This window comes from Glycine soja, chromosome 12 (genome assembly GCF_004193775.1).
Source record: "Glycine soja cultivar W05 chromosome 12, ASM419377v2, whole genome shotgun sequence".
NCBI lineage: Eukaryota > Viridiplantae > Streptophyta > Magnoliopsida > Fabales > Fabaceae > Glycine > Glycine soja.
In genome coordinates, this window is record NC_041013.1 from 35,722,600 (window position 1) to 35,733,971 (window position 11,372).

Sequence of the window (11,372 nt, forward strand, 5' to 3'; positions counted from 1 at the left end):
ATAAATATGATATTATATACATATTTATTTTATTACTTTTTGAAATAATTTTTTATGAACATATTTATATTTTATATTTGGTAAACTTTTATAGGACTTTATTCATTTAATTTTTTTAATTTAACAATGATGTTACATATAATTATTTTCATTATATTATATAATTTACTTAACAATTTTTGTAGGTGAATATAATTTTTTAAAACTAAATTTTCTCTTGAAATATATTTACGTTAGTAAAAAATATAAATATGTTGTATATGATTATTTTAGTAAATATAGTTTGTTTATTTATGTGATGATAATTATTTAAAAATGATAACAGTTTTTGCTTAACAATTTATTCATAAAAGAATATTATACTATATTATTAGTAAAATATGTAAAGAAACATCTTTCACTAAGGAATAAGATAAGATGAAGACATCTTATGGCAATTATTTATGTTATGGTGGGAATAGGGCAGTCCACCCTACACGACCTCTAATTCTGGCATCTGAGTCCACATATAGGGATGTAGGTAAAATAATTGATGAATTTTGCTCTAAACTAAGCGAACAATATGTTGAACCTCTAATTAAGTTGTGTCACAAACATAATGTTAAGACAAAATTAAATGTTAATATTATTTAATAAAAATCTAAGAACTAATATGCAATCATTTTTTAGCAACTTCATCATTTATTTATTTTGTGTTTTGCTTTCCAGTAAGTAACATATATGTAATTTTTCTTTTTTTTTTTGAAGCCCGATAAATAAGTCATATAGATGACATGGAATTTTTGATGGTGTTGTCTGATTAGAAACGTTGCATGCTGCATTGAAATTGTTATGGTCATTGTGTATGATCTGCATTTCTGCATGAGCTAATGATGAAATGGCGTTACTATTAATATATTTGTACCACTACCAACTAAATTAACGTTACATTTAGAAGTAAGCCACGTTATATATTAAGCACTTGTTTATCGTATTATAGAATGTGTTATTTTTTTAAGGTTAAAACAAGTATCGAAGGAATATTAAAGCTTTAACGTCAACAACGGTTTTAGGTAGCCTATCAGGCTAGGGTAGGCTTTTAAAGGTGTTAGCACAATCCCACAAACGAAAATGTTTGTAATGAATACAAAAGTTGACTATTTTTAACAAATCAATAAGATAAATAGAAGAAGAAATGCATCATTCACTACATATTCTAGATTATTGTTGGTTTTGTGATATTTACGTTGCAATTCCATTTGGTAATATGTTTCATATTTATCGTCTTTGTTAGAACACTTTTAAATTTTTTATCGATTGTATAATAGATATGTATGAATTAGTTGTTTTTGAAATATTTATTTTCATTTTTATACTAGTAAGTAATTATTTGAACATTTTAATTAATAAACATATAAAAAAATACCAACGACAAATAAATTTTAAAATAAAATGCATATAATGTAAGTAAAGAGTATATTATAATTTTATTTTATTTTTTCAATTTTTTATGTATATAACTTGGTTAAAACATTGAAAACAATTTTGTAAAAGTTAATTAATAAAATCATATTTGTAAAACCAATTAACATAAATAATTATAAATAATATATGAACCTACGAAGTCGGGGTCAATGTGGCCAATCCCGACTTGGAACACCTGTTAGTCTACTTAAAGTTTTATAAAAATTTTATATTTGTTTAAAACGTAAACATTTTTAATATCATTTTTGGTACTGTATTTTGTAAATGTTATCATAATTTGTAAATAAAAGAATGGGTTATATTTAGCAAGTATGGTGAAATAAGGCTACACAGCAATTGTGCAACTTACACTATTGGATAATTATTGAACTAGAAATAAACCAAAATTTATGAACTAACTATGCACCCTAATTTATCAACTTAAGATCAAACCCTAATTGGTGAAGATGACAGAAAACCCTAATTACTGAAATACCTCCATATATATACATTTGTTAAATATAAATATAAATATAATATTATTCAGGTAATTTATGAGATCCTCTATATGGCTACACATTTCATGTACATCCAGGTGAATAAAATGATAGTGTAACCAATAACCTCTAAACGAGACTGCAACCAAGCTTACTAAAATTACATTGTTTGAAACATTATTGTTAGGGACATTAAAATCAACCTACAAAGGACAAAGCTAGACTCCAATTGAATAGTATTTGACATTTACAAACTTTCATTCGCGTAACATTTAACTATTAACTTTTTCGTAATTCAAAAATATAGTTAATGTTAATTTTATTGTCTATACATGAAAATTGAACTCCATATAAACCATGAAGTAAAATAGAAAAGAAACCTTTAATAATAGTTATATAAGTTGTTTTTATGATTTTGAACCATTTAATTGTCATGTATTCTTATAAATTAAATTTTTTACGTGGTTTGTATTCTTGATTTATATGTATATATATATATATATATATATATTTGGTATAACAATACATTTATTCCAAAGAGAGGAGACACACACACTTTGTAAAAGTTAAAAGTTACTTTGTTAAATAAAAAAACCGTGCATAATATGTTAAAAGTTTTTAAAGAAGATTACTGAAAAATAATAAGCACACAATTACTTTCAATAAAAAAGAAACGAACAAATTCTTTTTTTGGAATTCGTTTCCTGTCATAAGTCCCTGACTTCAATCAGTCTAATGACCCCTTGCATTGAATACATCCGATATTCATTTATTTTCTCCTCATCTGTTCACCTCCTCAACAAGGGTGGTGCTGTTCTCCGTCTCCTCCTCTGAAAAAGGTTGGTGGCGTCTCCTCGTTCCTCTCTGCTTATTCGTCTTCTGGTGTTGCCTTGGAGGTTAGTAATCCTCTTGCTGCTTGTTCTTCATATTTTGTAGTTTTTTGGTTAATGTTGTTGCTTGTTCTTCCTATGTTGCTGTTGTTGTTTGATGGTTGGTGTTTTTTGGTTTATGTTGTTGTTGTTTTTTGGTGTTGTTGTCTTATTTTTGTTTATGTTGTTACTGTTTTTGTGGTTTTCCTTTTGGCTTTGTAAAAAAAAAAAAATAACCCATAGGGTCTCAAATATATTTTAGAATGTCACGCTCTAGACGTTGGATCGACATTAACCCCGAACTGGAACACCTCCTGGCGAATGCGCCCAGTAAGAACTATCATATACTTCAATGTTAATTTTGTTTTGTGCTGAATTCTTGGTAATTATTTGCAAGTTAATCATGTAAGAATTAACACCTGAAGAGAAACGGGAATGGAAGGAATTGGCAAAAAAAATATAGGATACTGCGGCTCCACCCGATGCTATTTTCGTCACCGTTAGCGTCAGAGACCAGGTGATTTTTCTGTTCATTTTGATTTAATTAGTATTTTATTTTTTTGTTATTTGCTATAACTAAGCAACCTTATTTTGTAGATTTTCGGTGAAGTTGGTTAAGTATATGCTGTCAAGTTTAAGGACATGCTGGAAGGTTTATGGCATTTGGTTGATAGAGATGGTACTTATCATACCGTTGTCTACAACCGCGATCTGGACCAACTAGCCATTGTGGCTGGGTGGACAGCACTACGCCATTTTTACCACCTAACCGCAAATCATCTCGTTTCGTTGAATCATTTTGGTAAGAGTGTATTTTTTATTAAAATTTTGAGGGTTCCTTGCCTGCCAAAGTCATTCCCTAAGTGGCACTCTTTGTATCATCAAGTGTCAGGTTCTGTGACCTTCAAGGTTTTTCTTACTGAGCAGAAAATTTCCTGCAGCAATCTGGTGAGCAAATTCCTATTTTCCTTTATTTTCACTTTTTAAATGTCATAGCATAATGATGCAATCCTCCCTAGGAAGGGACCAATCACTAGAGCCATGAGATGGAGGCTCCAAGAGGATTGGGCTAGAGCTGTTGAAGAAGGCCTTAGGGTTCTCATGAACCTCAGGGTAGATTGCTGAGCCCATGGGCCAAGGTTGGGTCCAATTATCTTTGTACATATTAGACTAGGATATCATAATATTTGATCCTTGTATTTAGGGCTCCATAATGTAGGTAGGGTATCCTAAAAATAAAGGATTTTTAGCCCTTGTATTTTAGGATACCTAGACTAGTTTTTGTTGTATTAGGGGTAGTTATGTAATTTCACATGCACTAAGTGAATATTTGATGTGTGTTGGGAAATAAAATTTAATTGAATTGGTAGAAGCCCAATCCAATTAAATTTTAGAGGGGGAGGTGGGCATTTGCTTACTACACCCCATTGCCACATCATATAGTCACACTTTGTACATGTCCTTCATGCTTTACGTGCCTCATGACACCTAAGCACACTTAGTGGAGAATCTTGGCATTGATCTTGGATTAGTGGGCTGAACCATAACTAAAATTCACTAATCATAATTAGTGAAATTTTGGCTCCAAAGTTTGGCTCCACAAATTCAATTTCAAATTCAAGTAAAATTTGAATTGAAATTCAATTTCCCTCCAATTTTGTGTGACACTTAGGCTATAAATGGAGGTCATGTGTGTGCATTTTTTTCAACTTTGATCATTTGAATATTAAACTTCAGATTTCAGAGCTCTTTCAGAGCACAAAATTTCGTGCTCTTCGTTTCCTCTCCCTTCATTCATCTCCTTCTTCCTCCAAGCTCTTATCCATGGCCTCCTATGGTGGTGAGCTTCTTCTAGACTCATCTTCTCCTTGAAGTGGCGTCTCCTCTCTCTCTCCCGTCTCCATTCCACTGCCATTCATCTTCCAAGAAGCAAAGGAATCCATTGATGAAGAAGATCCTAGGCCTACAAGCTCCAATGGAGCTTACATCATGTGGTATCAAGAACATCTTCATCTAGGTGGTGTTCTTTTGCTTCTTCTATCTTTTTGTTCGGTGAATTCTCTTTAATTCCTTGTTCTTCATATTATTCTCCATGTATATCCTCCATTGTCTTGTGGTTTGGTTCTGTTTAGAGTAGATTAAAAAAAAATAAACCGATTAAATCTTAGATCTACACTTGTTCTTGCATTTCTATGGTTCAAATTTTGTAGATCTACTCTTGAATCATGTTTTTGTGTTGATTTTAGGTTCTATCATTTTTTATTCATAATATTCTGGTGTTGAACCTTAGATCTAAATTTTCTTTCAAAATATTGATTAGAAAAAAACACAAAAATCTAAGTGTAAATCAGTTAATCCATGTTGTCTTAGAGTCATGTTTAGTCATAGTAATTGTCACATTATGTTCTAAGTTTGTGTTGAATTTTTATTTTGTTGATTGAATTCTAGATACATTTGCTCATGTATTCTTGTCATTCTTAGCCTATCTTTTGAATTTTGAGTCTAATTCATGCATGTTATTTAGTTCATAACATGTTCTAAATCAATTCCTAGAAGTAGTCTTATTGTTGAACTCTTTGTTTTTGTTTTCTAAGTTTCCTACATGATGCCTATGATGAAGTTGAGTTGTGGTGCTGAGTTGTGGCTGGATTTGTGAAACAAATAAGTCTTAAGCTCTCTTGAATTGTGTTATTCAAGATAATTGAGCATAAGCAAACAAAAATTGTAACTATCCAAGCCTTAAGCAACATAAAACACTACTCTTGATTTCTAGGTTAAAATCGCTAGTGTTGGTAGCTTGAACATACGAACTTGTATAAATTACTGGGAATTGGTAACTACATGTTTTGAGCTGAAATTTTTACTGAATTTTCTAGAGATCTGGACCAAAATTATAAAAAAATAACCAAGCGATTTGGATTAAAGTAAAAAATAATAAAAATCACACAAGTTGACAGAAAAATCAGTGTCCAGGAAAAAAAAAGTGAAAGGGAAGTGTGCTTGTTGTTTTGGTTCAAAATTTGTTCTATAATTGGTGCCTAGTTTATACCAATCCTAGTTCTGAAACTTCAATTGAAAATTATTATGAAAACAAGTGTCAAAACTAGAGGTTTCTTGAGTCTTTTTTTCATTTTTTGTTTTAGTTTTTCTACTCTACTCTAGAGCCATTCTATCTCTTTGAGTCCTAGCTTGCTTTTGTGTGCTTTTCATTGCTTTAAATGTTGAATAATCCTTGAAAATTTGTCTTGCTAAAACTCTATTGGTTTAGCTTTCATTTCATTTTTTTTTGGTCTTTGGTTATTGCTTGTCTCTTTGTTTCCTTGCTTGTGAGTTGCCATATAGGGAATTGGAAAGGAGGATTGGTGCCATACCTTGAAGAATTTGAGTCAAGAAGCAAGGGGCCAACTACCTTAAGAGCTATTGGACTAAGAAGCACTCCAAATTGAGTGGAACACCAAAGAGAGAATAGCCACCACAATTAAGGACTTTTTTTTTGTAATTTTGTAATTGGCAATTTGCTTTGCTTTCAAATTTTGTAACAAAAAGGCCTTTCATTGGAAGTAAGTTGGGAGCCTCCAATAGGTCACCCTACTTCCATTTGTGTGTAATAATTTTAGGCAATTTTTCCTTAGGATAGTGAGTGTTTTGTTGGGAACCTTAAATGAGGTCTTCCAAACACTCTTAGGATCCGCCTAGTTTGCATTTCTTGCACTTTAATCTCTTGCTTTTTACCAATTAGTTTTTACCTTATCTTTCACACCTCTTTTAGTGTTTATTTTGGCTAGTTTCAACCATAGTTTCTTTTACCTTTTGTTTTCAAACCCCCAACAAGAAAGAACCATAACTTAGGAACCAACATGAGTCTTCATTCTTCATCTAGTGTTAATGGTGAGGGTTCTACTCCTAAGGACCCCTTGTATTATTAGATGAGTTGAGATCCCTTAAGTTGTGAAAAGAAAAACAAGAGAGAAAAGAAAAAGGTAAAAAAAGAGTGGAAGAAATAAGTCAAGATGAAAGAAAGAAAATAAGAGAGGAAGAAAGAAGAAAAATAATGAAAGAAATAAAAAGAGAAAAACATGCCTCCTATAGTAGTCATGACTCTTGCAAAAGTTTAAGTGAAGAACTTAGCGACTATTATAGAGGGCACCATAGTTCACATACTAAATATCACTCCCAAAGAAGAGAAAAGGATAGAAGGCCTCAAGAGGTTAACATTAGCCTCCCATATTTCCATGGAAAAGATAATATTGAGGCCTACTTAGATTGGGAAATGAAGGTTGAACAACTCTTTGCTTGCCATCATATTAGCGAAGAGAGAAAAGTTCCATTGGCTACCCTTAGCTTTCATGGGTATGCCCTCTATTGGTGGACTTCCCTTGTTAGGGAACGAAGGATTCATGGGGATCCTCCAGTAGAGTATTGGAATGATCTTGAGAGTGTCCTTAGGAAGAGGCACATTCCCTCCTACTATGAAAGGGAGCTTATGGACAAGTTCCAAAGGCTTAAACAAGGGAGTATGAGTGTTGAAGAATATAGACAACAAATGGAACTACTCCTTTTAAGAGCTGGACTTAGGGAGGAGGAAAGAGCAAGCATAGCTAGGTTCCTTAGTGGGCTTAATATGGAAGTGAGGGACAAGGTTGAACTCCTTCCATATAGGGACCTAGATGAGCTAGTCCAACTTTATATAAGAGTGGAGCAACAACTTAAAAGAAAGCCTTCTTCAAAATCTTATGGCTCTCACTCTTATCCAAGGAAGGACCAAGCCCATGGAATTTTAGGGGCTGCACCTTCAAAACCCAAGGAAGATAAAGGTAATACCATTGAGAAATACACCCCTAAGACTAGTTCCTAAGAAAGGACTAGCAACATTAAATGCTTCAAATGTCTTGGGAGAGGTCACATTACCTCTCAATGCCCCCACAAAGAAAACCATGATCATGAGGGGTCAAGACATTTATAGTAGTCAAGAGGAGACTACTTCTTGCCATTCCTCTAGTGGAAGTGAAGATGAAGTAAGGGGTGAAGAGTCTAGTGAGGAAGTCTACCCCCATGAAGAAGGTGACCTCTTAATGGTTAGAAGGCTCCTTGGAGGTCAATCTTGTGATCTATCTCAATCCCAAAGAGAGAACATCTTTCATACAAGATGCAAAATTTTAGATAAAACTTGTTCTCTCATTGTGGATAGTGGATCTTGTTGCAATTGTTGTAGCACAAGATTAGTTTCCAAGTTGAACCTCACTATCATTCCCCACCCAAAACCTTATAAACTTCAATGGCTCAATGAGTGATGTGCCATTATTTTATCCTATTTCTTAACCCTTTTTGCACCATTTTAAATATTGTTTAGTCTTAATTGTCAAATTTATGAGGCAGTTTTATTATTTGGGCCCATTCAGCTAATTTGATGTTTTTAATCTAATTTCAGGAATTAATGAAGCATTGAGCTTGAATCCAAAATTGGGCTTGGACTTGAAGAGGGCAGACTATTTTATTCTACAAAATTAGATCTTATCTTATCTAGATATTATTTAATCTAGATCTTATCTTATCTAGATTTGAATTTAATTTATGGGCTTGGATTTAAAAGAGATTTGTAAGCTTTAGGGCTGAAAAACTATATAACAGCACCAAGGTTCTAGTTTAGTTTTCTCTCTTTCTCCTCTCTCTCTCTTCTATTTTCCGTTTTTTTACAATTCTAGTTCAGACTTTTAATTTTATCAATAAAATTTCGTTCTCTATTTGATTAATGGAAGGCTAAGTCCGCAGCGTTGTTTTCTCTTGAGGATCAAGCACAGTTCTCTTTGAGATTCTATTATTACTGTTAAATTCTGTTCAGTTTTTCCTCTTCACTAATTACTATGAATTTATTGCTATTAATTCATGCATGCTTAGTGCTTGATTAATTGTCTTTGCGCTTAATTTACGTTCATGCTTAATGATCGTTTATGAGTAATTGGTGTGTGTGATGCTTAATCACATAATGAATGCTTTATGTTAAATTTCGCTTAGTAATTTAATTTAGGGTTGGATTAAGTGGTTGAACTGATAAAGGATAAATTCTCGCAACCTAGGATAAGAAACTTGCTTGTGAATCAAGGGGAAGCAACATATTTTAATTCTGATAATTTCTAATTCAATTTTACTCGCTGTTAAATTTACAAAAGCAAACAACCCCCCCCCCTAATTTGTTACTATTTCCTACTATCTGTTATGAACATTTGGTGTATCATTGCTCGTTGGGAAACGACCTAGGATCACTTCCTAGTTACTACATTTTAATATTTATTTGATTCGGGTACGGCCTCAATCAAATTTGGCACCGTTGCCGGGGAGCAAGTTCCAAAGGTTCATAATAGCTAGTGTCGTGTTAGTGTTTAATTCTTTCGTGTTTTATGTTTAATTGTTAGTGTTGTGTTAGTGTGTGTGTTAGTGTTGTTTAGTGTCTTAGTATTTTGTTTAGTGTGTGTTCCGTTTTAGTTTTTCTGTTAAGTGCTTCCCCTGTTTCAGTTTTGGGTGTTTTTCTGTGAATAGTGTTTTGCAACGGAGTTAGCGACCACTTTTGCTTGCGGCAAAAGAGAGTAGTAGTGGAAATCATGTAGCGACGGATTTTAGCGACCACCCTTGCTGAATTATGTGGGATTTTTTGTTTTAGTAGCTAGAGTTGTTATTTTTGGCTGATTTTTTTTGTGGTAACTTATTTTAATCTATATTTTGTGGGAAAAATAGCTAGAGCCTTTAGTTTGGTCAGATTTGAAAGTTCCAAAAAAGTAGCAAATTTGATTTTTGTCAAAACTTCAAATGGCCATAACTTTTGCTCCGGTTATCAGAATTGCAATTATTATATATGTATTTGGGGTAGAAAAAAATTTCCAACATTGTGGAAGCCTTCAATAGGCCAGCTGAGGTCTCCATCATCCAAAAAAAGTGATTCTGTCAAAAGTTTTTTATTTTTCAAGTTTTATTCTCTTATTTTTCTTAACTTATCATTTTTAGCTTATATAGTTACACTTCGAATTTTCATTTGAAATTTTTTGTGCTATCTTATCATCATTTTATAAGGTTGCTCACAAAATTTCAAGTCATTTGGATATCATTTAATGATAGTTGTAGTTCAAACCTACACTGTTACTTGCATAAGAAGGCAACTAATTGTGCATGCTGAATTTAGTGTATGACTAGAGGAAATCCATCTGACTTACAACCCTTTGATCCTGAGATAGATAGGACATTTCATAGATTAGTTAGACATCATTTAGTACCTTTTGAGCATCCTGAGCATTCTGTTATTGGTGATTTTGAGCATTATAGTTTTGAGCATTCTGATTTTGAATATTCTGAGAACATGGCACACCCTCCACCCTGTGAGAGGACTCTAAGGGAATTGGCTACACCTGATTTCACCTATGAAATCTTATGCATCCAATACCCTGATGAGGATGTTCCATATGTTCTTAAAACTGGACTGATCCATTTGCTTCCAAAGTTTCATGACCTTGCAGGTGAAGACCCACACAAGCATCTGAAAGAATTCCATATTGTCTGCTCCACCATGAAACCACCAAAAGTCCAGGAGGATCACAAATTTCTGAAGGCCTTTCCTCATTCTTTAGAGGGAGTAGCAAAGGACTGGCTATATTACCTTGCTCCAAGGTCCATCACGAGCTGGGATGACCTCAGGAGAGTATTCTTAGAAAAAAATTTCCCTACTTCCAGGACCACGACCATCAAAAAAGATATTTCAGGCATTAGACAACTCAGTGGAGAGAGCCTATATGAATATTGGGAGAGATTTAAAAAATTATGTGCTAGTTGCCCTCACCACCAGATTTCAGAGCAGCCCCTTCTCCAATATTTTTATGATGGACTCAGCAACATGGAGATAAGTATGATAGATGCTGCCAGTGGTGGAGCCCTTGGAGACATGACCCCTGCTGAAGCCAGAAATTTAATTGAGAAGCTGGCTTCCAACTCCCAGCAATTTAGTGCCAGAAATGATGTTATTGTCATTAGAGGAGTGCATGAAGTAGCCACGAATTCATCTTCATCAGGTGAGACTAAGAAGCTTGAAGGTTAACTAGATGCCTTGGTTAACCTGGTAACCCAACTGACCATGAATCAAAAATCTGCACCTGTCGCCAGAGTCTGTGGTTTATGCTCCTCTGCCGACCACCACACAGACCTTTGCCCTTCGGTGCAACAATCAGAAGCAATTGAACAGCCTGAAGCTTATGCTGCAAACATCTACAACAGACCTCCTCAACCTCAGTAGCAAAATCAGCCACAACAGAATAACTATGACCTCTCCAGCAACAGGTACAATCCCGGATGGAGGAATCATCCCAACCTTAGATGGTCGAATCCTTCACAACAGCAGCAACAACAACAACCTTATTTTCAAAATGCTGGTGGCCCAAGCAAACCATACGTTCCTCCACCAATCCAGTAGCAAAAACAATAAATAGTTGAGACCCTTCCGCAACCTTCCCTTGAAGAACTTCTGAGGCAAATGACTATGCAAAACATGCAGTTTCAATAAGAGACCAGAGCCTCCATTTAGAGC

General features: G+C 33.8%; 1 non-coding gene across 1 annotated transcript; it reads right to left on the reverse strand.

The window, feature by feature from the left end:
• Positions 1-10,532: 10,532 nt before the first annotated feature.
• On the reverse strand, positions 10,533-10,639 carry LOC114380644. The gene has a single exon (XR_003659818.1). It is a non-coding gene; the product is annotated as a small nucleolar RNA R71 (small nucleolar RNA).
• Between the last annotated feature and the right edge of the window lie 733 nt (positions 10,640-11,372).